General features: G+C 36.5%; 1 long non-coding RNA gene across 1 annotated transcript in view; it reads right to left on the bottom strand.

The window, feature by feature from the left end:
- The window catches only part of LOC110402759, a 350,073-nt gene that overhangs the window by 107,441 nt on the left and 220,415 nt on the right, over positions 1-22,217 (bottom strand). Inside the window, exon 4 of the long non-coding RNA XR_002441288.1 lies at positions 2,551-2,596. This is a non-coding gene — a long non-coding RNA (uncharacterized LOC110402759). The remainder of the gene's footprint in view (positions 1-2,550; positions 2,597-22,217) is intronic.

The following is a 22,217-nucleotide window of genomic DNA, read 5'->3' as shown; positions in this document are numbered from 1 at the left end:
CTAATTGCATTGAAGTGAACTGTAATTCACTGTTAATCTAAAACAGCTGAGAGGATGGAGTTCTTCACACAAAGTGCAGCCAGGTAAGTAATTTCAAGCATACTTTGAGTCCCTGCATATTACAGCAGAGTTTAAAGTAAGCTCACATATTACTAGCAAAATGAAAAGGGTAGCAATCAGTGAATCAGGACAGAGAGTCAGAAGCTTAATACCTACATACAATAAACTTCTTGCTAGCAAAAATCTGGGGGATGTACATGCGTTGGACATCCATAGGTTTGACAGAATCCTATTCAACTCATTTTTCATGTGTTCTGGGTCACCCCATCCCCAGCATCCACCCTTCATACAACCAAAACCAATATATATTCTTGTATAGTGAATATGCAATAATAGTGTGGACTTATGCTTAAGACTCCCCTCTGTATCATACAGTAGCAACTTTATTGTCATCTACCTGGAATCCTCTATGTTCCTGAAGATTTTTTTCCCCACGCTAGGGAAAAAAAATATAAAAATCAGATCAAACCAATTTGCAATTCCTGAAGCACCAGCTGGAAGAGAAGTGCCAGAGATTTTAATGCTAGACCCAAAATCAATTCATTGCAGCAGCATAGAACTGTTACAGCATTCACTTGCTGTATGTCTGGCTTGCAGAACGGAATCCATACTTGAAGGAAACACTGCAAGGGGTAGTAATGGCAGGGTGCCTCAGGGAGGAATCTACTTTGGCTGAAAAGAGAGACCTTAAGGGAACATCTCCAAAAACTCTAATATTTTATTATTATTATATGTTTCAAGCTTAAGTCTTATTTTATATGTCCAAAACAAACAGAACAAGTTTATAAGTTAAGGAAGATCAGTTAAAAACCAAAATACTCTCACATATGCCAATTTTGTGCAAGACTGGTAAGCTTAAGCAAGTAAAAATTTTTAACCAGTTTAGCTGTATGTTCAGAGTTCCATTCCTAACTGTAATTACTTATCAGAACGGATCTTTATTTTGCCACAGTGTGAGACCCCAAATCATAGAGTGAGCATATGCCATGCAAGAGGACAAAAGCACTCATTTCCCAGAGAGCATAAAACAAGTCATTCAGGCTGGAGAGAGCAGAAAGATGTAAGCAGAGAGAGGTGTACAAGGATAGCATGAAGCTAAGAAAGGCAACATTCACAGAATAACCCCAGCCTGACATTTCGTCTTATTTCGTTTGTAGACATTATAACAAGGGAGAGTTTTAAGGACTTGAATTTAATGAGGTCATCTTTTAAACGTTTGTGGCAAGTTTCAAGTATTGGGTCAACACAGAAGAAAGCACAAAAGTGCTTAATTGAAAATCTAACAAGTGGGGCAATAAGAGTATAATGGAAGGCAGCAGCTGACATCTCAACATAAGGAGAGGACAAACTGTAATGTACTCATCTGATACACAAGAGATACAGGCTTCATTTCAGCATTCGCTTGGACATGATATACTTGTCAAGGCCAGAAAAAACACTATTATGGCAATAGAGATATGAGATGTTAAGAGCTTTGACAAGAGCTTTAAATGTTTTCCTATCCATCCAAACATTCATCAGAGAGGTGCTACTTGAGAAGAAAATACAAGATGAAGAAAAAACTTAGCTAGGAGGAAGCCTGCAGTGATGATGGTGGATCTGGTCTTCCATGAAATACAAAGTGGCAGAAAATGGAATCTAAGAGGAAGACCTCAGGACCAGGAAAAATATCTGAAAATGCATTTTATGTTAGTCATACAGCTCTATAAGCCAACTCCATTAATTTAGAGGAGATTGTTATCATGACCAAATATTTCATTATGAAATGATAGAAAAAAGCCGAGAGGTGGAATCCGTTAGATTTTAGATTCAGTATTTTGGAGATAGTAGCTGAATCAGAGTTTGTATATGAGACTACTGAGCTGTTTGAATTAATAATTTTCATTTTTTTTAACTAAGGTGGAGAGTGGAGAACATTTTTTCCTCCTTTTTCCCATAGCTTAGTAGTTTTCCTAAAATCAGGTAAAGATGATGCTATGCAAAATATTTCCAGGAATGTGTTAATTATTACAACACAATGCACAATTTAGAAGCTGTCCATGTGTAATATCCCCCTCTTTATTAAGCAAATTGGTAGTTTATAAGTGATCTCTCTGAAGCAATTTTGATTTAAAGCCATGGGAAAATATTCCAACATAGTATATGCTAAAAAATAAATATTTTGTGTCCTACTTAATTATTCACAATAATGAGATATCATGGTATTGGTAAGATCATCTTCATCACTTGGAATATTTCTCGTAAGAAATAGAGCTGTAGAGCTCTACATGAAACTTCAGAGGAGACAGAACTGATACTAAAAGTACACCTGAAAGCTTTCCGAGCTTCATTCAGTTTTAAACCTCCAAACAAGGGAGTTAAGTCCCAGACTTCATTTGTTCCAAGATACAGTCCTCCTCTGTCCATGTTTCTTTTCCTCAATCACACAAATAGTAAAACATCTTACACTTTTCTCAGTGCTTTCAATCAAGGTCATAACAACAGTCTTACCTGATTTCTGATGAGATTGGTCCCTCTGGAGGTCATCCATGATGTTCTGTAAAGTGAATGACAAGAAATTCATGTAATTAATGATGGAAGAAAAAAATACAGTTTTGCCAAAGGACTGACCACCACTGTATGACGGAGGAAACAAATCCCCTCACATAACGCTCTAAGAGTGTTTTGATCCTCTCTGCTTCAAGAGACCATTTTCACTGATCTTTTACCTAAGAGGAGGCTTTCTTGTTCCCTTGGTTTATATTTTTGGGAAAAACAACATGTTTATACACTGCAAGAATTAACCCTGAATAGCAGCAATTGTTCTCTGAGTTGTTTAGGTGGTTAGCATTTCTTTCTGAACCTACTGTTCCTTATCTTCTATTTTAATTAGTGTCAATTGCATTACTTTGTGAACAAATGGAAAGACGAAATTTGGCATAGTGTAGAATATGCACCCAGCTGACTAAAATTGCCATCTATCTGTATCAGCATGCTGTTACCACTGTTTTTACATCATGCTATAGCTCCTCTGTAATTTTCCCTGTTCTGATCTTTTACATACAGATGCTTTAGTTGTTAAGTGTCCCCAAAGACATTAAGCAACAAAATAGCTAAATGTGTAGTTACCCAGGTACTCCCCAGGTAGGATGTGCTTTGCATTAAGAACTGTGATTATAACTACTGCATTCATGATTTTGTTTCTTTGTTGCTGATAAGCTAACTGCCAATACTCAGTAAGAATGTTTCATTAATAACTTTCTTTAATTACATATAGAATAATCACAGGTCTATTCAATGAATATCTGGTTACGTTTATACAGGATTAGCTACACTAGACAATGGAGAGCAATAAAGCAATAAGATACAGGTGCTATGCAAAAATAATAATTTAACTTATTTAAACTCTGTGAAAAATGGAAAGATTTATTCATAAGCTGTGTCTCTAGATGAATTTTGCATGGGAGCAAATCACATCTCTCTTGCTTCCTAGTCCAGTTCAGGAATTCAGAAACTTTACATTAGATACTATTGCTTTCCTAGATTTTACTAAGACTTTTTGGTCAATGTTGAAAGCCTGTGCCTGTCCTGTCTACCCTTTAGAATCCTTCTTTCTTCACATACTTCTCCAATACCTTACTTTGCTTTGGAGGTGTGTTTTAAAGCAAGAAAAATCTAAATGATATTTAGTGGTTTGGCAAATGAAGTTCTGATCAGAATTTTACATGCGCTTTTTACTTAAGTGCACTCAGATGTGCAGGAGGCTGTTGAAACACACAACTAACACCCACAAAGAATTAATACTAAGATGTTGTGAGAGAGTGTTTATATATTAATAAAAAATACTGCAGTGTTACAAATATAAACACATAATTAGTTTGTGATGTACTGGCAAGTACCTATTTTTATAGTCAAAGGTAAATCTTTAAATTCTTTCTTTCTGGGACAAGTTACAATTGTAATATCTTTTGTTTTTTATTTTTTTCCCTTAACATTGAAGAAAAAATATCCCTGAAATATCACTTGATTGATTGTAATGGCCAGCTGTTACAATCTCAATGGAAGTATAAGAACTGCTGCCTAAGGTGCACTGAAGAGTGCCAAGCCTCATAGCAACTCAGCTCATCCTAAAACGCACCACAGTCTGAAGTGAAAACTGCAATTTTAAAATTCTCCTAGAGACCCATTATTTGCAAATCATTGACACAAACAGCTCCAGTCCCCTCATCAATGTATTCCTGGGGAGCTCTTCATCCACAGAGCCTTGCATGCTCAATAGCTTTACATACCAGAAGCCTTTATGAATTTTTTGCTAAAGAGGCATTCTTACATATGTGAAAAGTTTGGGTTTTTTTTCTTCCCTATTATCTAAAAAGATCATTAATATATTAAAACATATATTCAGCCTACCTTGATGTAGGAAATTTTCATTATAGAAAACAAGTTTAGCTTCTAATAAACTTACGAAATCTTAGCGTTCTATGCAGCTTCAAATAATAGTTTAAAATATTGTTTAAATGGTTAGAATTGAGGAGGACTAATTAATCTAGAATTTTGACATTCCCTGAAAATGTCATGCAGCAGAATGTTTTTAAGTTGAGCTAGAAATCCTTGAGTAAAGTGATTTACGTGTAGACACTGAAACATTTATATTGTTGTACAATGGAACCTGCTGTATGATTGTCCTTCATTTATACCAATTTTCTGTACAACTTAAAAAACTAAAAACACACTTTTTAAGAACAGATTTTATTTAATCTGATTAACTGAAGACAATCAACATTTGCCAGAAGTAGCTGATATTCACGACCATCAGCAGCTAGACTACTGGATGTTCAGTTTACTGCATTTCCTTGCCTTTATAACATTGCTTTGAATTGAATTTTTAAGTGTCTGCTTCTTTAGTTTATATAACATTAAAACAAAAAAAAAAAACAGATATATTGATATATCATTAGCTTTAAATTTACAGAAATACTTCAGAAAAGAGAAATTGAAGGTGTTCAATACTTCACAGACTCTTTGTGCTCTTCATATTCCACTCAAAGTTATTTCTATCATTATATCTTTCATAAGTATCCTAAGTATAATACTTATTACATCATTTGGTAGGATATATACGTATACTTAGTCTTATGGAGTTTTGTTGCTCGTTTCTGCTTTATTTTAGGGATAGTTCAGATTCTTTATACAAGTATATTGGTTCTCATTCTTAACCTACTCTTTCTTTTTAAGAAGTGCACGTGCCTGAATGTCAAAATAAACTAGATTTATTTAGATTCTGTTATATGAGAAATTGAAGTATAAGTTTCTTCAGTGTACCCCAGGGTTAACCTGCTCAATGACATAAATGGAACAGGCAAATACTACCTTAGGGTGTGAAGATTTGGTATGTTATTACAAATGGCTTAAGTAATTTACCCATCCCTGGTAAAGTATTCCTTCAGAAACAGTAGGAATGTTCTAGTATTCCTAGTGGATCTAGAAATGTTTTCCCCTATATTTATCATAACCTTTGCCTTATCAGTCACACTTTGTATTCTGACTGTTTTTCTAAGAGAAGAAATGCTGGAGAAAGAAGAACGTAATAGCAAAGAATCAATAGCCTTATTCATAAACACTGACACTCCAATTACTGCTTTTTGTACAGGGAAACTGGCTCTTTTCCCCTACAATTAGAAACTTCTCATACCATCATTTAAGGCTGCTCCAAGCAAATGTGAGAATGAGCAGGAGAGGTGGAAGCATACCAAGTACACAATGGCAAATAGCAAACAATAAGAGAAACCCAAAACTCACACAGAGACAAAACATTTCAGCCAAATCCAAATACACATTGCATATATGGTATCACATATGCACGCACTCTGTAGCAGTTGCAGCTGCAGCTGTAGCAAAATACCTACTAAAATCCAACTGTGAGCAAGTATTACCAGGCTCATTGCATGAATCCCATGGCAAAAGTGACACTGAGATATGAAGTGGTTCCTAATTATCCACCAGCCATTAATATATTTCCTGCTGCTGAGTCCTGTCTCCTAACATTTCATCTGTGATGCTTTTTTACCTTATTTCCAATTCAGCTACTGAAAATTTCATATGTAAGATATATTTCTTGGTCAAAGCAAAATGCAGCTCTGAGGAGGCTTCAATCCACAGAATCATGTAACACAATAGGAAGAATATTCATTGTAAATCCTTAGCAAATATCTCCATCAAAAAACTATCAGAAGATTTCAGCATGAAGCTTTGCAGTTGCTTTTTCTAATTTTGTGTGTGTGTATGTGACAGGACAAGAGCAAAAAGGTCTTAGTAAAATTAGCAACAAAATGAACTTTTCCTTTGCAAAACCACTTTTTCTATCATAGATTTATTTCAAAACAGTTATGTTTGATATTTTTCTCAAAGGATGAATTAAAAATACCTTTATTTTTGAATACACAAAACAAATTTATTTGTAACATATAAAACACAATATTAACAATAGGTAAGTTAAAGTTGTAGCTTTAAGTATTTGTTGACACTTAATAGACTTTGCATAAGATATATTTAACATTTTTGCTGTGCTGGGAAAACAGAATAAATATTAATATCTTCCATTGATTAATTTGCTCAAAAGTTAGCAACTATTAAATTGGCTTTTGCACAGGCTTACATCATGTCTGATGAAGTGGTACTCTCAGTAACATGCACACAGAAAAGATGTGAGTGTGACACAGGTGCTCTTTGAGAGAATGGAACAAATATTTGTGGTACCTCAATACCAAAGTATAGAGAGAAGACAAGTCCAAAATGGAACTATCAGGGTGACAAAGTCGGAGTTCAGAGAAAAATAGGACTAACTTAATTTTCTTTTTCAGAACTGCAAGTACACTACATTTAGAGCCCTGCTACAGGAAGAAAAGACTGAGTAGATGCTGTTAGCATGTGTAGTCCTTTTAAAGCAGCAATCTTTTACAAAAGACTGTAGCGCTGTCATATTATGTACACAAAGTTCCACCTCAAATTTTGTATCATTCATATTTGCATTCCTCATATTTTTATTATTAGAAATATTGCAAGGGAATGTTCTATATAAAAATATTCACTTTAGCTTTTGTCAACACTTTCCACCTCTTTTGATTCAGTTCAAACCTTCTATTTAAAACCACTGGCATTCACCTTCCCTACCATTCCTACTTGTATTTTCCATACCTCCAGTAAACAGCTATCTTGTTTCTTGGGAAACTCTCCACATCTTTCTCTAAATTTCTTTCCACTACACTTCCACTTTTCTTCTGCATTACACCTTTTAGAGGCCTTTTTAAAAGCATCTAGAGTCTTGATATTTTAATATAAAAAATGTGGAATATTCCACAAATATACTAAATAGCACTAATCAATTTAACTCATTTCCTCTTGAGCTTGAATGCATTTTTTCTCAGAACGTAGAGCTCTTTGCAGCAGGCCCAGAACACATGGCAATACTGCTGACAGTGCACAAAAAATAAGACATTTAAAAGCATTTTTTATTTTGGGGATTGTAGCTTGAAAATATTGAGTTGGCCAGAAAAATACATTTCACTGACAAGAGCAATGAACAAATAATTCCAAAACATAATTTTTCCTAGACAGAGAATGAAAGAATTTGAATATCATTCAGGTACACCATGCTACATCTGATATAAGAGATTAGCTCTTAGAAATATTATACAAAGAGAACATCTTGTATATTATCAGTAAAGCTATCTACATAATATGGTCATGATTTTTACGGATTTTTTTTTTACTCTCCATCAGTAAGAAGTCTATCTTCATAACCCACAAGTAGGGGAACATATTCTTACTTCTATTTTACAGATGCATAAAAATATTATAGGCATTGAGGAAGTCTGTGCTGGAGCCAAGAAATAAAAACCAGAATGTTGGAGTCCTTGCTTCCTGTTCAAATTACACAAAAGATTGTTATAAATCAGTCTGCTACTGTAGCAGCAGTCATCAGGAAAGCACAGAAGGCCGAGAATCAAATCAAGAACAGTACAGATAAAAATTCAGTGCAGAGTGAAGACACACAATTTTTAATATCTTTCATGAGGTACACATACAAAAGGCTGAAATACAGACTGTTCATTAGGTTTAAATTTTACTTTTTTTTTATAAACCTCTGATATTTTGATGAACTACTGAGCTGTTGTATTCTACACATGTATTCTACTCAGTATTCTACATGATGATAATTTGTTGGATACATTTTCAATTTTACATGAAAAAAAAAAAAAGGCTTTCTTGATACTAATTGATACAGTATGAGAATTGGAAATGCTATTCTGAATGGAAAAAGACACCATGCTCTCTCCACTCTCTTAGTAATCCCCCATCCTGAAATTCACTTTATCTCTACTCTCTGGTTTCTGGGTTTATTTAGACAAAAGTTATCAGAGAAGAGGGAAACAGAAAATGACACAAAAATTTTTTCCATTTTGTCAGTCTAGGTAAGTCAATGCCACTGTTCCATTTGGAACCTAGAAGCATAAGAATTAACGAATGCACTTACAGTACATTAGCAGATCTACAGCTGCAGAGAGGCTGTTCAGACAAGGGGGGGTATCCACACTCTCTCTTATATCTAAGTGCAGACTCTTTTTGAAAAAAAAAATTATATCAAGAAACACTGAAAGTGTGACTATCTTCTGCTGCCACTGATCATTGCTTTTATAGGGTTTGACAAACAAGGAGAAAAAACAGATCCTTGAGAAGAACTTTGCTAGAATCCTTCATATTTGATTATGGTACCTTTGATACCTTCTTATTTGATTATAAAAACTTGCATGTATAGAAACAGAAATTTCAGATAGAGTGAGGTGGCAGGATTTTTTGTAGCCTTGAACAATATCTACTTTAACTTAGCAAGGACAAAACAGAATCTTATGAAATCTGAAAGGCAAGCAAAGAGATGTTACATTGTATATGGCATGAGACCAATCTCACTTTCTATGTCTAAACTGTGGAACAAACCCATTCTGTGAAGTTCCTTGAGAGCCAGTCATCAGGTGCACTGTGAGCTGGATGTCAAATGAGGCATATTTTTGCACCACACCCTCATGAACTCTCATTTCCTTCAGAAGGAAACATGGGCTCCCCCATGGCTATCAGAGCCAAGGGACAGCACTGATTCTCTGGAGTATACCTTCTTCTTCAAAATTTGGAATAAAAACCAAAGGAATCATTATATGCTTATTTAAGCACAGCCACACAAGTTATATTTGGTAACACAGTTCTGTGTATAATGCACACTATCACAATGATTGTAATATCACAATCCTGTTGAAATAAAGTATTTCTAAGGAAAAGCAATATATGAAACTTAGCCTTTTGATACTCTTGTATATATCTTCATTGGGAAAAAACGACCTGTTGAAGAGGATGCTTTATTTGATTACAAACCAGAGGTGAAGTGTTACTTGACCTGGTGATCACCAATGCAGAGGAGCTCATTAGAGTTTAAGATTGGGGGCAGTCTGGGCTGCAGCAGCCATGCCCTGGTTGAGTTCATGATCTCAAGGAACATGGGCCTGGCTGATTCTGTGCTGTTTCTGTGCTGAACTGGAACCCCTGGGAAACTGTCCTTAAGGACATAGTAACAAAACAGAGCTGGCAGCTCTTTAAGGACACTTTTCTGAGTGTACAAGAGCTCTCCATCCCCCAACATAAGAAATCAAGCAGAGGAGACAGGAGACAAGCATGGCTGAGCAAGGACCTGGTGGTTAAACTGAGGGAAAAGAAGGAAATACACAGGCAGTGGAAGCAGGGACACATGGCCTGGGAAGAATATAGGGAATGTCATCTGGACATGCAGAGATGGGATTAGGAAAGCCAAGGATCACATGCAACTAAGCTTGGTTAGGGATGTGAAAAATAATGAAAAGGGATTCTGTAGGTATACTGATCAGAAAAGACAGGCAAAGGAGAGTGTACTCCCTCTGATAGATGAACAGAGATAACTGGCAACAACTAACACAGAGAATGAATTTTTTTCCTTGTTTTCACTGTCAGTCAAGCCTCCCACACCTCTCAGGTCCCTGAACCACAAGGTGGGTGTCGGAGGAACAAAATCTTTCCCACTGTAAGAACAGAGCAAGTCAGAGACCATCTCATGAGGCTGAATGTGTATAAGTCTATGGGGTCAGATGACATGCATCCCAGTCCTGAAGGTACTGCCTGATGTGATTGCCCGGCCACTCTCCATCATATTTGAAAAGTCATGGCTGTCAGCCAAGGTCCCCCACGACTGGAGAAATGGAAACATCACTCACGGTTCTAAGAAATGGAGAAAGGAAAACCCAGGGAACTATTGGCCTGTGAGCCTCATCTCTGTGCTTTGGAAGATCATGGAGCATATCTTCCTGGAAGCCATGTTAAGGCATATGAGATGAGGAGGTGATCCATTATAGACAGCACAGCTTCGTTAAGGGCAGATCATGCCAGACCAATCTGGTGTCTTTCTGTGATTGAGTGACGGCATCAGTGGACAAGGAAGGGCAACTGATGTCATGTACCCGGACTTGTGCGAGGCCTTTGACATGGTTCTGCACCACATCCATGAGCGGTGTCCCCCAGTGGTCTGTCTTGGGACTGGTGCTCTTTAACATTTTCAGCAATGACATGGACAGTGGGATTAAGCGTACTCTCAGCAAGTTTGTAGATGATATCAAGCTGTGTGATGCAGCTGATACAATAGAAGGAAGGGATGTCAACCAGAGGGATCTGGACAGACTTGAAAAGTGGGCCCACATTAACCTAATGAGGTTCAACAAGACAAAGTGCAAGGCATTGCACTTGGGTTGGGGTAATCCCAAATATGACTACAGACTGGGAGAAGAACTGATTGAGAGTAGCCCTGCTGAGAAAGACTTGGGCATTCTGATGGACAAAAAGCTGGATGTGTACCAGCAGTGTGCACTTGCAGCTCTGAAGGCTGACTGCATCCTGGGCTGCATCAAAAGATGCAAGCAGTGTGAGAGAAGTGATTTTCCACCTCTACTCCGTCTTTGTGAGACCCCATCATGAGTACTGAGTTCAGGCCTGGGGCAACCAACACAAGAAAGATATGGAGCTATTGGAGCGGGTTCAGAAGGGGCCACCAAGATTATCAGAGAGCTGGAGTACCTCTCTCATGAAGAAAGGTTGAGGGAGTTGGGCTTGTTCCACCTGGAGAAGGGAAGGCTCCTGGGAGTTCTAACTGAGGCCTTCCTGTACTTGACAGGAGCTTATAAGCAGAAGGGTAGATGACTTTTTACAAGGTCTGATATTGATAGGATAAGGAGGAACCACTTTAAACTAAAAGAGGGGAGATTTAGGTTAGATGTTAGGGGGAAATTTTTTACTCAGCAGTGGTGAGGAACAGGCTGCCCAGAAAAACTGTGGATGTCCCATCCCTGGACGTGCTCAAGGTCAGACTGAATGGGGCCCTGGGCTCTGATCTGGTGGGTGGCAACCCTGCCCACGACAGGGGTTGGAACTAGATATCTTTGAGGTCCCTTCCAACCCAAGCCATTATGATTCTATGATTCTAGATGCTGTTCCTTGTGTAATGGTTTAAGAACTTTTGAAATTAATTAAATTGATAATTACTTCTATCTAACACAACAATAAAAGTGTAATAGTAATCATTACCCTATAGTTTAGATGTTGGTCTAATGTATTATACTTTTTAATTAAAAAAAAATATCCTTCCAACTGCATTACATTACTTGGGCGTTTTTTGTTTTGTTTTGCTGTGCTTTGATTTAAAATCATGAGACCAAATTTTTCAGTTACATTCTCCAACCTTCTCCTTCCTGAGTACAAATTTGGTGTGCATACACAAACCTGAACTTGGGATGAAGCCCTTTTGAAAACTTGCCCTCTGGTGTTTGAACACAGTTAGATTCTGAAAATTAACAGCCACTAAATAGAAGAAAACACTGAAGGGTATGACTTCAAACATTAGGAACTATGAACTCACTATTTTCTTCAATAGTTCAAATTACCTCATTAATATTTGTTTTTGTGCTACAGAGAATATACTTTGGAACATCTGCTTGTTGAACTGGGTATCACTGAATCACAATTGGCCACTAATAGCTGCAACAAACAAAATTATGGGAAGGTTGTTTCTAAAGCACAAATGTTTGCAGTTGCTGTTTTCCAGCAGCGAATATGCTTTTGGAAAAAAGAAATAAACATTAAGAAGGGAAGCACTGTGGTCTCCCCGCTGTCAGCATCACATTTCCGTGAATGGGAGCATCATTTTGTTACTATGTAGCTAAACAACTGCTTAAGTGATCAATAAAGACTATTATCTTAAATCATAGCATGAATTCCCAATATCATACATAAAATCAATAAAACACACAAAGAATAGGACTAAAAATTTCCACTAAAACATAGCCTGCTGCTTTGGAAAATAATATTTAGTAGGTTGGGTTTTTTGTTTTACTAATTATGAGCTCAGTGGCAGTTTATTCTGCAGTAAATCTGCTGGTGTGAGATTAAACCTGTTATTGAACAGAGTTTTGAATCTACTGCAAAGCACTCATCACTGCTGGAGAGTGAACATTGCTGTTATCTCATTTAAAAGTTGGCCAGCAAAGCAGCCCATTTGTTTAAAATGCAATTAAGCTGGTGTCTTGAAGAGAAATTAGCAAGGAGTATTTCATTCTGGAGGCATAAGAGGTCTGTTCATAGACACATTAATCCTGTGATTTGGGACATCATTACAATTTGGGACTGTGTTCTGAAAGGATGTGCAGTACACATAAGCTCAAAAGAGACAAGTCATTCATTGAGATGGGTCAGCTCTGTTTCATGAACTCCCAAGGTTTACTCTACTATTTCATGCATGTTGCATGTGCATGCCGTCAGAAAAAAATGTTTAATGAAAAATATTACTGCTGAATTTCAATTATTGGACATTTAGGAGTTTACAGATCACTACCTTACAAATAGCTTGAGCTACAGATAAAGTGAACTTCATTTCATAGAAATACGCAATGATATTATTTCAGTCATGAATAAATGACAAATGTTATACTGACATTTGATTTCTAAGAGACTGATCACTATTACATGTAAAAAAGGCTAACAAAAATTATCTTGTTTATTTCATCTTTCTATGCACAAATAGAAAAGAAAAACTCAGAAAAGTTCTGTTTCTGAGAAAAGTAGTTCTTCACGAAGAAAACTGAGATGCACAGTCTCAATACACTCCTTTAAAATAACAAATTTCTTAAAGTCTGCAAAGTGGAATAGCAAAGGATGTGTTCTTCCCTGATGTAACTTCACCAAAGCTGAATGCCAAGTTCAGTCTTTACAGATGTCAGCAGAGTTACTGCAAAGCAGCTTTTCTCCTTCTGGCCTGTGCAACAGCCCAGTGAGAGGACAGTCTCACTTTGAAGAATAAGTAAACAAAGGCATGCACATTACCAAATAAGTGTGTGTAAGTGCACACTTTTGATTGCACAGAAGTGATTCAGAGGTGTCCATCTCTGGGTTCACACTGTGCAGCACGTTTGTACACTGATGTTTATGTGCATTGTATAGTAAATACACAGTAGACTGGATAAGTGGTGAGTTAAAAAAAATGATTTAGGCTGCATTTTCTCAATTCACTAAACAAGGGAATGAAAGAAAAAGCATTTTTTTTTGCTACAGAATATATTCAAGGATGCCCTAAATTTTGTTCCTTAATTTTTGGGGATTCTCAGAGACTTTCCAAAGCCAGGAATAAGAGCAATATTTTTATCATTCTGCTCTTCCCTCACCTGATCCTGCAGAGGCTGGAGAGGGATTTTATAGGCAGCCACCTCTATGTCAGCTCCTTATTACGCTGGCACCCTCCTCAGACAAAAGAATAATCTCAGCTGGCCAGGGTTTGCATTTGGCTTGTGTTCTCTATATCGCTCTGTCCCTGAATAGGAACTAGAACTTGAATATTTTGATTGAATATTTATTCTTCATATTGCTGTGGCGTAGGTGACAGCAGTGGGATGCTGCTGCTGTGAACAGGAACTAATTTTTGAAATAGCCAGTTCAAAATATACTCATTGATGTATTACTAGTTTCTCATAACCCTGCATGATCTGGCTTTGATGAAGTTGATGAAACTTGGATCCTGGATGAACAATTTTTTTTTATCATCACCCTTCACCTCCTCATGGTCACAGAGTTTAAATTGAAGTGTGGCAACATCTGAAGCACTGCAGATCCTCACAAAATGTGCTAACTGTCCTAAGCAGGGCTTTTCTAGTAAGTGCTGACTGGCAAATAAGCAAGAACAAAGAAGAAGGGTGTTACTGGGATTTAAATAATCTATTAAAAAAATTATTCTTCTGAGACATATGAATATCAAACCATGGACTTAAGCCATTTTGTGGTTTTGTCCTGCTGTCTTTGAACTGAATGAGACTGAGGATCAATCTTTGAGTGAGAAGTAGTAACATGATTGAAAGGGACTCCACCAAACTTCTCCTTCCTTCTGCCTATCATTACAAATGAACACTGGTCTATTAGCTGACTGACTGAGTTTTCAAAACTCCAGATTTTCTGGTACTGAGAAGAGCTCCTGTGGGGATACTTCAAAGTTTTTGAAAGGTAGAGAAGGCTATATCCTCTCCACACAGCTTATCAGGATGCCACTCAAAACATGCAGGTGTATGGTTTTAAACACTAGACTTAAATTCTACTTACAGGCAAAAAAAGTAGTTTGTAATGTCAGTGAGGAAATAAGCGGAATCAAATAACTGAAAACAACTGTTTTTTTCTCTGCCAAGGGTGCCTTCAGCCCCAGCTGCATTTAGTTCAAAGACAAAAGAATCTGCAGCTGGGGCTTAAACTGAAAATGCTATTTTCAAATGACATTGGAGGCTTTAGGTCCCCAGGGTTTTTCATTCATTTAAATGAATAAATAAATAATGACAAAACAGAAAATAAAAATATTTTCCTTTTGCTCCTGCTACATTTTCCTTGGACATAATGATTCAGGGAGGCTGAAATAACAAACCAGTTCCAACAACCTCCATACAGGCTGGATCCTTCATTAGTTAATTTGATCATTTCCTTTTTTTGTAATCTGTAATACAGTACTTCTACTGATTTCTTTAACCTTTCAGTTTGGACACAATTAATGTAATCACACTTCTAACAATTTGGAGATGATTTCTTGCTAGCAAACTGCTACATACAGCAATGTGCTTCCTATTTCTGGCTTAACTCTCAAACAGTCAACAGAAATGGGAGTTTGAAGTTAAGTTAATTTCTTTTTAATTATCTTTCCATTCTTTCTAATTATCTTTTGATCACAGATAAGAGGAACAAATTACAAGAGTTTTTTCATTATCCACAAAACCTGATGATGTCTGCATGTCTAGTATAACATATTGGTGATGCTTACTGTTTCTGCAAGATGCGCTGACAACATTTTGGAAGGCAAGAATATGAATTACCCTAGTGCAATATTTCTTTTAAAACAGCACACAGCTACCAAGATCATGAAATAACTGATTGATTTTTTGATTAGAGTCAGACAAAAATTATCTTCAGCCAACACTGATTCTCTAATCTTTCCTTGATGCCCTGTACGAGTTAGCATAATTTGAATGCTACAGCTTGATATTATAATGTTACTTTCATGAAAGCAGTGATATTTTCATCTGATTTCTCTAATTCCAAGCTTTTTACAGAATTTAAGAACCTTATCTTAAAGATTTTACTTAACAGAATCGACCACCACCCCATTAGAGCAGCATGTCTCTATGGTATGTTTTCTACCATTTCCAGTCCCTCTAAGATGCCAAGCAATTTGGCTTCTACTACTGCCTTTGGAGACTATTCCACTATATAATAGAACACACTGTCAGGACATTTTTCTGCGTCGCCAAGTCATTCCCAAGAGTGCCACTTTTATTTAAGGGAGGGGAAATGATTCTGGCAATAGTGTAGTTGCTCCTCTGATATTTTCAGTTAGTGGGTGCAAGTAGCCAAACACCATCTGGTACCCAGCTGGCACAGTATATTTAGAGACACCTAAAATCCTTCCAGCCTCCCTGGCTCATCTTTGCTTTTGGAATCAGCTTCTTAATCATTTTTAATCATTGTATTGTTTTGCTATCTGGAAAACTCCTTTGTATGTATACAATTATTGGAAGGAAGAATTTAATTATAGTTCAGAGACTATTATTATGAACAAAGCAGCGAGGCAGGTTTTTTCCCTTTACTTCAGTTTAATTATCTTTAACAAGTTTTAATTGTGTATCTTTTTTTCAGTTTACAGCATGTAAGTGTCTCACAAGATGAACAAATCTGTGAAAGTGAAGCAAGGTTAGTGGCCACACTTGAATATAAACATGAGCAACAGCAGATCTTTTGTGATATATGCAATAAAAACATGAAAGAGAGAATCTATTCAGCAGCTTTAGCAGACAAAATATTTCCAAGTATTCAGAGATCATGTTTCAAAGACGTACTTTGTACTAGACTTCACACAGTAAATTATTTTAGCTATAATTAGACTTAGCAAAAAGGCAGACAACGTAGAGTGATTATCTTTTAAACGAACAAGGTGGTTAACAGCTACCCTATTAGAAGTCCAAATACAGTCCCTCTGAGAGCACAACTCCTATTTAATATTCTTCTTCAGACTCACAAATGTGAAAAATGTGTTTAGTCTGTGGCACACCACTGCAACACAATAATGCTACCTATTCTTCATGGCTTGATTCCCAAGTCCACTCAAGTCAACAGGAGCCTTCGCACTGACATGAGTAGTTTTGGATTAGAATCCAATACATAGCTAAATATTTTACAGTACTGTAATACAAATTGCAGTAGGAGATAGGATAGAGCAAAGATCCGATGCAAATCTTCAGTAAAGTCATTGGAGTGATATATCATGTAAAAGTAAACGTGTTCTGCATGTATTCTCTACTTAAGTCATTGTTTTTTTGCCTTAGAATGAGACAAGGGATACGAGGCCTCCTCAGTCTGCTTCAGCAGTACGGGCAGAAAGGTAAAGTCTTTTATATAAAAAAAAATTACTAGTAATTTCCAGAGAATACAGGAAAGTAAGTGTGGTCTCCATCATTTCCAAGATGCAAAATGAATATGTAAACCTAGGTCAGCCAATATCGAGGAAGAAGCTTATACCTGTGTGAAATCACTTAAAACAAGAAAAAGGAAAACATCAAAGGAAAACAATGTATTTTTGAGAGCACATATCTTCCTGTGAAGAAAGCAGGTTTCAATGACTGGGAGAAAAAAAAAATAATAATAAAATTTCTCCACAAATTATCCCTATAAAGGACAACTTAAGCAAATATTTTGATCTCCTCTACCACATTAGCAGAGTCTCCAGAGTCCTTTCTCTCAATTGGCATCTGTGCTGCTGTATACACAAAGTGCCCTATCCCAACCTCTGGGCTAGAACCTACAGCACCCATAAAAATTGGCCACCTAGCCCAGTTTGGAAAGCTTAGTGAACAAAATCTGAATACATACTTTGCTTTCCAGTGAAGTGAGCATTTATGCTTGAAAATAAGATTTTCAGTAGACACTTTGAAATGGAAAACACTAATTGCAAGTTCAGTATTCACATTCAGAGCTTGATTTAGCTTATTCGTTGTAAATATCAAAATGCAAAAACATTTCAAAAGGTAACGAAACCTTAAAAATTAAAACACTTCTTTAAAATTAGAGGAAACCACTATCAGAGTTATTTGTATGATTTTATCCTCCTCATTATTGGGTTGTGTCGATTCTCAACAGAGAAACTGGCACATTCAAGGTACAGTTAGTACTGATGATCTTTAAGAAGACAAACAACCACTATTTACAGGAAAACTTCAGTGAACTAACAGCTCGATTCCTCAAGATTCTCTCTACAAGATGTTTATGAACTGCATTTTTTTTCAGAGCCAAATCTCAATTAATACTAATTTTTTGGATGAAGACAGTCCTCCTTGACACAAAGGTAGCACTCTTTTGTAGGTTTCTTCCAAACTATGCTGAAACTGTATCTTCCTACATGAGTCTCAGGAGCACTTAAAAATCTCTTCCCCTAACGTTGTTACTGGTATTGCGTTAGCTGCAGCTTTCAGTCACTATTACTCTGAGAGAGAAGCCTCTATGAAACATTCCTAAGTGAACTCTTAATTGTTAGCATATATACATGTAATTGAAAACAAGTTCTTATAACAAAAAGTCTTAGGCGATCTTAACTACCGACAAAGATACCAGACCTACCTATAATAAAAATGAAATAAAAGAAAGCAGAAAAATATTGTTATGAAGAGAATGAACAGAAAAGCATATGGAAACACTAATTGTGCACTGGCACGCAGTAAAAACTATGTAATTGCTACAGCATTCATCTAAATGTGAGGAGAGAGAAAATCAGTCCCCTTCAGAGCAGAACTGCAAATCTTACAGCAACAAGGCCTGCTGGCAGCTCCTAGTTTTAGCACTGTCACAAGATGGGGTTCCTTTCTCGTCCTCTGTACCCTGTACTTAAAACAATTAGCCATATTAGTACAATGAAACATAGTTCCCTATCATTTTCATAGGCAGAAAAAAATAACAGAGCACTTAATGGTCTGCTAGGTGTGTGACAGATGACTGCTCAACAGATTTCATCTCCTCATCCATTCCTATCACAAACTACAGGCCTTGTAAATCCAGCATCTCCTGCCAAGCACTACAGCAGTGAAATGAAGAAAACACTTGTTCTCTCTCTCAGCTGAAGGGAAGACATCAAGGCAATCAGATGCTGTTGTGATGGTGGTGTGAAAGCATGCATTTAGTTTAGTCAGGGCTCCAAAGCACAGGAGATATGGAAGGGAGGGAAGACAGGAAGCTTGGGAAACCAAATATTTTAAATACTAATGAAGCAGCAGATTCTTGGGTTTGGGTTTTTGTTTGTTTGTTTGTTTTGTCTTCTGTTACAATTTCTGACACCCCTTTTGGTCTGGAGTCAGTCAAAAAATATAATCCTAGACCTCAACACTGTTGAATTTGGGAAAAACAAAGATGTACCTCTGAATTTATCACAGCTCTGTCTCTAATCTTGACAATTCTCATTCCCACAGTCATTGCTGTTATCAATAGGTCTCTGCAGCTTACACATTCAAGGGCAATCTCATGTTCATGGTACAAGAAAATAAGCAAATACATAGTCCTTTCTCATTTATTCATACTTAAAAGAACAAAAAAGTGTTCAAAATACAGCTGAGAGATGTCTGAAATTTCTGAATTATTTCAAATTGTCCACAGTCTCAATAAAGATTGAAGTTTCACTACATTTTGAAGTGTCGAACCCAAAATTTCTGGTACTTCTTACCCTGTCTCTCCTGCCCTAGAACACCCATGAGATTTTTTTTCCCCATGAAACTACAGTCAATTTATATTTCTCTAGTCACTCTACAACCAAACAAATCTGATTAAAAGCCAAGCAGGATTTTTTTTCTCACTTTTAAAGATCCCACTCCATTTTTTTTTTCCTTCACAGATAATTTAAGCAATCATAACCATTTCATACTCTGAATACATTAGAACCTGAAATTTTACTCCTGCCACGGTCACTTAATAATCTTAAACAAGCAAGATTTTCCTTTGGAAGAACTTTGCTTCCAAGCACCATATTCACAGTTCTGTATGTTTTCTGCTATACTAGAAGAAATCTAAAGGATTTGACAGAATTCTTAAATGCAAACAATACTTTTGAGAGAGTAATGGGTGATATCTTCTGGTGGTCCTTCAAACATGTTGTCTGCAGTAGAGGAGACTTACTCTAAATGACAGTTTATATTGTCCTGGCTGCAACACAGGGCATCTGCTCTACGCAGGGTTTGTTTCCTGATATATTTCTATTAAGCAAAGAGACTAGATTTATGCACTTTCTATTCAATGTTCATTTTAGAACTTCAAGTCTGTGATGGTAACAATGCTTACTGTGTCATCTTCTGTGGTAAGAAATAAATGATTGCATTGTACTTGCAGGGCAACATTAGCAATTGTAGGCAGTCCTTCAAACTATAAATGTCTATTAGAGTTCCTATTAAAAGCTCCGTATCACTGAATTTATTATTTGGAAACAAGAATTTATGATAGATATAACATTTCAAATATGTCAAGACCTCAATCAATCAATCAGATTAAGAAATAAAACTCCTTCCTTTTGGTTTTAAACCAACAATATAAAAGGAGTAGGGGAGAAAGCACCATCTGGGGACTAGATTTAAATATTTCTACCTGATTTTTCATCTAGTACCAAAAGTTCTGATATTGTGAGAAGAAAAAAATAAACACAAACTTTTTTTTATGTTGCCTAGTGTGTTTCCAAGGATTGCAGTCCCAAACTGTTCCACTTTGTGAAGTCCTCTGCAAAGTGGACTGTTAAAAGATTTCTAGGGTAGCTAGCAGCATATTATTGGTAAACGTTTCTCTGCTGTCAAAATGTAAAATCTTATCTAATAAAAGTTTTAGAAAGTAAAAGCAGGAATGAATACAGAGATGTTGAATACTTGAATATTTTCACACTGATATTTCTAATGAATTGTAACATTTTGTGTATCAAGAAAAGTGAGACTTGCTATGTAGATGATAGCACAGGAATAGAAGTCAACTAAGAAAAGTCATTATGGAAAAGGATTACACAATGCTTTTGAGAAGAAGAGAGTGAGGGAAGTCTTGTCTGTGGTAGCATCACTCACAGAGATGTTGCTGCAGGAACGGGCAAATTGCAAAGCAAGATCTGACTGGGAAGAAGTGAACATAAAATAGAATAATACAGCAGATGAACTCTTTGTGAAATAACCAAGAAGGGAGTTACTTCATTAAGACACTTTCTGTCCTATTCATCAAAGAGATTATCTGGGTTTGTAGAGGATAGAGCTGTTCTACTGAAAGAAACTACAATTAATATGACTCATTTTTAATGAATGTTTAATCTTTAGTATTTAATATGCTATACCATTATCTATGTGCTAGACAGGTGTTATTTATAATACCAAGCAGGGACAATGAGTATCTCCTTACAGGAAAGCTATCAAAGAAACAGGTAAAATAAATTCATAGCTGTTGTGCTTCTTCACTAAAAAAAAAAACAACACAAAACCTCTTTCTTCACGTCAAAATTGCAGACTTACGGTAATATGTAACCTGTGGCTCTTGATGACCTAGGCACAGAAGCTGAGCTTTCTAATTTTTACCATCTCTAATATTTCAGTGTGTGGAAAAGTTTTTGAGAAGCTAATTCTGTAGTTTCCTTTGCAAATTAGGCATAAAGTATGCATATATTTAAGAAAAACTAACAAACAAAAAAAACACCCTAATTTCACTGGCGGATATCTTCCTCTTGGTGATGCAAAAAAAAAAAAAAAAAAAAAAAATATATGATATTTATCTGGAGACTTTAGTACCACCAGAAAAAAAGCCTGATGTACTCAACTCTAAGGTAGGTGGTTGAACATTTTTGTTTCTTACTCTTAGCAAGGCCCAGCAGGGAAACTGTTTATTTATATCATATATATTTTCAAGATTGGTTTATATTTGCTTTTCCCTTTCGTTGTTTATATGAGAGATTTACAGAATCGCAGAATTGTGGGGGCTGGAAGGGACCACTGGAGATCAAGTCCAACCCCCCGTTAAAACAGATTCCCTTCAGTAGGTTGCAAAGGAAAGCATCTAGGCAGGTTTTGAATACATCCAGAGAAGGAGAATCTACAGCGCCTCTGGCCACAGTAATTTGCAGTAATGAATGCTTGTGAGACATATGGGCTGCAGCTAGGATGTTTTTTGAGTTTTTTTTTTTTTTTTTCCTCTCACAGTTAGAGATGAGGGAAGGGGGAAAAGGTTGACAAAGACAAAAAGAAAAAAAAATGAAAAAAAGCACACCATCTCTCTTTTTATGCTCTGAAATGTAATGGATAGAACATTTCCTGAAAGATCTTGAATAAAGTACCTTTCACACCACATGTGAAGGAGGTACTTGAATTCAGGACTATAGTTTTACAGTGGGCATCTTCAACAGCTGAATATAAAGGAATCAGTTAAGTTATTAATAGTAGTCCTTGTCCAGCTAGAGCAAAGAAGGGTTTTGAACATGGGTATCCTGCATATCACAGATGAGGCTACTACATCTTTAAAAGGATACAGAAGAGGAAGGGAGG

Source organism: Numida meleagris, chromosome 7 (genome assembly GCF_002078875.1).
Source record: "Numida meleagris isolate 19003 breed g44 Domestic line chromosome 7, NumMel1.0, whole genome shotgun sequence".
Taxonomy (NCBI): Eukaryota; Metazoa; Chordata; class Aves; order Galliformes; family Numididae; genus Numida; species Numida meleagris.
Note: the sequence above shows the minus strand (reverse complement) of the source record. Positions and strands in the feature narration are given on the sequence as shown.